Source organism: Halictus rubicundus, unplaced genomic scaffold (genome assembly GCF_050948215.1).
Source record: "Halictus rubicundus isolate RS-2024b unplaced genomic scaffold, iyHalRubi1_principal scaffold1015, whole genome shotgun sequence".
NCBI classification, from domain to species: Eukaryota; Metazoa; Arthropoda; class Insecta; order Hymenoptera; family Halictidae; genus Halictus; species Halictus rubicundus.
In genome coordinates, this window is record NW_027489556.1 from 10,001 (window position 1) to 15,000 (window position 5,000).

Sequence of the window (5,000 nt, forward strand, 5' to 3'; positions counted from 1 at the left end):
TCTTATAGATACCGAACGGCCGGCCGGGACGCCGGCGCCGCGCGGTCAATAGCACGCGCGCTTATGGCCGCAAACCGCCGCGGCAACAGACCTCCCGGCGGGGCTGTTGGAACTTAGAGCGAAAAAAGTATAAAAATTTTTTTCACAAAATATAATAAATTTTAACATTTCTATATTATTTTACACAAAATAACCAACTTTTCATAATTCACCGAACTTTGAAAATTTTTCTAAGTCCCACAAATAAGAGGAAAATTTTTAAGTATCGGTCCTAGACGATTTTCGACGTGATATCACTGTAATATAGACGGTTTCTAACAATATGTATCATAACACCAAACTCGCTACAATTATTATTTATCGAGTTATTAGCAAATAATGGACGGATGTGCTACTCCGTCGGACGTTCGACGAAAATTTTTCTAAGTCCCACCGCCAAGAGGAAACTTTTTCCCTATCGGTCCTAGACGATTTTCGACGTGATATCACTGTAATATAGACGGTTTCTAACAATATATATCATAACACCAAACTCGCTACAATTATTATTTATCGAGTTATTAGCAAATAATGGACGGATGTGCTACTCCGTCGACAAAACTCTGGAAATTTTTCTAAGTCCCACCGCTAAGAGGAAACTTTTTCCGTATCGGTCCTAGACGATTTTCGACGTGATATCACTGTAATATAGACGGTTTCTAACAATATATGTCATAACACCAAACTCGCTACAATTATTATTTATCGAGTTATTAGCAAATAATGGACGGATGTGCTACTCCGTCGACAAAACTCTGGAAATTTTTCTAAGTCCCACCGCTAAGAGGAAACTTTTTCCGTATCGGTCCTAGACGATTTTCGACGTGATATCACTGTAATATAGACGGTTTCTAACAATATGTATCATAACACCAAACTCGCTACAATTATTATTTATCGAGTTATTAGCAAATAATGGACGGATGTGCTACTCCGTCGACAAAACTCTGGAAATTTTTCTAAGTCCCACCGCCAAGAGGAAACTTTTTCCCTATCGGTCCTAGACGATTTTCGACGTGATATCACTGTAATATAGACGGTTTCTAACAATATATATCATAACACCAAACTCGCTACAATTATTATTTATCGAGTTATTAGCAAATAATGGACGGATGTGCTACTCCGTCGACAAAACTCTGGAAATTTTTCTAAGTCCCACCGCCAAGAGGAAACTTTTTCCCTATCGGTCCTAGACGATTTTCGACGTGATATCACTGTAATATAGACGGTTTCTAACAATATATATCATAACACCAAACTCGCTACAATTATTATTTATCGAGTTATTAGCAAATAATGGACGGATGTGCTACTCCGTCGGACGTTCGACGAAAATTTTTCTAAGTCCCACCGCCAAGAGGAAACTTTTTCCCTATCGGTCCTAGACGATTTTCGACGTGATATCACTGTAATATAGACGGTTTCTAACAATATATATCATAACACCAAACTCGCTACAATTATTATTTATCGAGTTATTAGCAAATAATGGACGGATGTGCTACTCCGTCGACAAAACTCTGGAAATTTTTCTAAGTCCCACCGCCAAGAGGAAACTTTTTCCCTATCGGTCCTAGACGATTTTCGACGTGATATCACTGTAATATAGACGGTTTCTAACAATATATATCATAACACCAAACTCGCTACAATTATTATTTATCGAGTTATTAGCAAATAATGGACGGATGTGCTACTCCGTCGACAAAACTCTGGAAATTTTTCTAAGTCCCACCGCCAAGAGGAAACTTTTTCCCTATCGGTCCTAGACGATTTTCGACGTGATATCACTGTAATATAGACGGTTTCTAACAATATATATCATAACACCAAACTCGCTACAATTATTATTTATCGAGTTATTAGCAAATAATGGACGGATGTGCTACTCCGTCGGACGTTCGACGAAAATTTTTCTAAGTCCCACCGCCAAGAGGAAACTTTTTCCCTATCGGTCCTAGACGATTTTCGACGTGATATCACTGTAATATAGACGGTTTCTAACAATATATATCATAACACCAAACTCGCTACAATTATTATTTATCGAGTTATTAGCAAATAATGGACGGATGTGCTACTCCGTCGACAAAACTCTGGAAATTTTTCCAAGTCCCACCGCCAAGAGGAAACTTTTTCCCTATCGGTCCTAGACGATTTTCGACGTGATATCACTGTAATATAGACGGTTTCTAACAATATATATCATAACACCAAACTCGCTACAATTATTATTTATCGAGTTATTAGCAAATAATGGACGGATGTGCTACTCCGTCGGACGTTCGACGAAAATTTTTCTAAGTCCCACCGCCAAGAGGAAACTTTTTCCCTATCGGTCCTAGACGATTTTCGACGTGATATCACTGTAATATAGACGGTTTCTAACAATATATATCATAACACCAAACTCGCTACAATTATTATTTATCGAGTTATTAGCAAATAATGGACGGATGTGCTACTCCGTCGACAAAACTCTGGAAATTTTTCTAAGTCCCACCGCCAAGAGGAAACTTTTTCCCTATCGGTCCTAGACGATTTTCGACGTGATATCACTGTAATATAGACGGTTTCTAACAATATATATCATAACACCAAACTCGCTACAATTATTATTTATCGAGTTATTAGCAAATAATGGACGGATGTACTACTCCGTCGGACGTTCGACGAAAATTTTTCTAAGTCCCACCGCTAAGAGGAAACTTTTTCCGTATCGGTCCTAGACGATTTTCGACGTGATATCACTGTAATATAGACGGTTTCTAACAATATATATCATAACACCAAACTCGCTACAATTATTATTTATCGAGTTATTAGCAAATAATGGACGGATGTACTACTCCGTCGGACGTTCGACGAAAATTTTTCTAAGTCCCACCGCTAAGAGGAAACTTTTTCCCTATCGGTCCTAGACGATTTTCGACGTGATATCACTGTAATATAGACGGTTTCTAACAATATATATCATAACACCAAACTCGCTACAATTATTATTTATCGAGTTATTAGCAAATAATGGACGGATGTGCTACTCCGTCGACAAAACTCTGGAAATTTTTCTAAGTCCCACCGCTAAGAGGAAACTTTTTCCGTATCGGTCCTAGACGATTTTCGACGTGATATCACTGTAATATAGACGGTTTCTAACAATATATATCATAACACCAAACTCGCTACAATTATTATTTATCGAGTTATTAGCAAATAATGGACGGATGTACTACTCCGTCGGACGTTCGACGAAAATTTTTCTAAGTCCCACCGCTAAGAGGAAACTTTTTCCCTATCGGTCCTAGACGATTTTCGACGTGATATCACTGTAATATAGACGGTTTCTAACAATATATATCATAACACCAAACTCGCTACAATTATTATTTATCGAGTTATTAGCAAATAATGGACGGATGTGCTACTCCGTCGACAAAACTCTGGAAATTTTTCTAAGTCCCACCGCTAAGAGGAAACTTTTTCCGTATCGGTCCTAGACGATTTTCGACGTGATATCACTGTAATATAGACGGTTTCTAACAATATATATCATAACACCAAACTCGCTACAATTATTATTTATCGAGTTATTAGCAAATAATGGACGGATGTGCTACTCCGTCGACAAAACTCTGGAAATTTTTCTAAGTCCCACCGCTAAGAGGAAACTTTTTCCGTATCGGTCCTAGACGATTTTCGACGTGATATCACTGTAATATAGACGGTTTCTAACAATATATATCATAACACCAAACTCGCTACAATTATTATTTATCGAGTTATTAGCAAATAATGGACGGATGTACTACTCCGTCGGACGTTCGACGAAAATTTTTCTAAGTCCCACCGCTAAGAGGAAACTTTTTCCCTATCGGTCCTAGACGATTTTCGACGTGATATCACTGTAATATAGACGGTTTCTAACAATATATATCATAACACCAAACTCGCTACAATTATTATTTATCGAGTTATTAGCAAATAATGGACTTGAGTAGGGTGACACCCGGCCGTACTACATTCTGTTCTACAAATTGCACGGGTAAACGGCGGTTGGAAATGATGCTCCGTATTGTTAGTTAGTGTATCCCCGAAGGTCTATGCGTACCGCAGCGTTGGATTGACGAGGTTCCCTCTGTCTCTATCTTTTTTTTTCTCTACGATAGCATGTATCGCGTTGACAAACGACTAGGAAGCGTGTTTACCGAGTTATTAGCGATCCGAGTGACACCCGGCCGTACTACATTCTGTTCTACAAATTGCACGGGTAAACGGCGGTTGGAAATGATGCTCCGTATTGTTAGTTAGTGTATCCCCGAAGGTCTATGCGTACCGCAGCGTTGGATTGACGAGATTCCTTCTGTCTCTATCTTTTTTTTTCTCTACGATAGCATGTATCGCGATGACAAACGACTAGGAAGCGTGTTTACCGAGTTATTAGCGATCCGAGTGACACCCGGCCGTACTACATTCTGTTCTACAAATTGCACGGGTAAACGGCGGTTGGAAATGATGCTCCGTATTGTTAGTTAGTGTATCCCCGAAGGTCTATGCGTACCGCAGCGTTGGATTGACGAGATTCCTTCTGTCCCTATCTTTTTTTTTCTCTACGATAGCATGTATCGCGATGACAAACGACTAGGAAGCGTGTTTACCGAGTTATTAGCGATCCGAGTGACACCCGATCGTACTACATTCTGTTCTACCAGGTTCACGGGTACCAGCGGCGTAGTGTTTTGAAAAAAAAAATAAAAAAAATAATAAAAGGAACAGTATACTTCAAAGTACCAGCGGCGTATTGTTTTGAAATTCATACGCATTGTCAAAGTAGCAGCGGCGTAGTGCTTTGAAAAAAAATAAAAAAAAATAATAAAAAGAGCAGTATATTTCAAAGTACCAGCGGCGTAGTGCTTTGAAAAAAAAATAAAAAAAAATATTGAAAGGAACAGTATATTTCA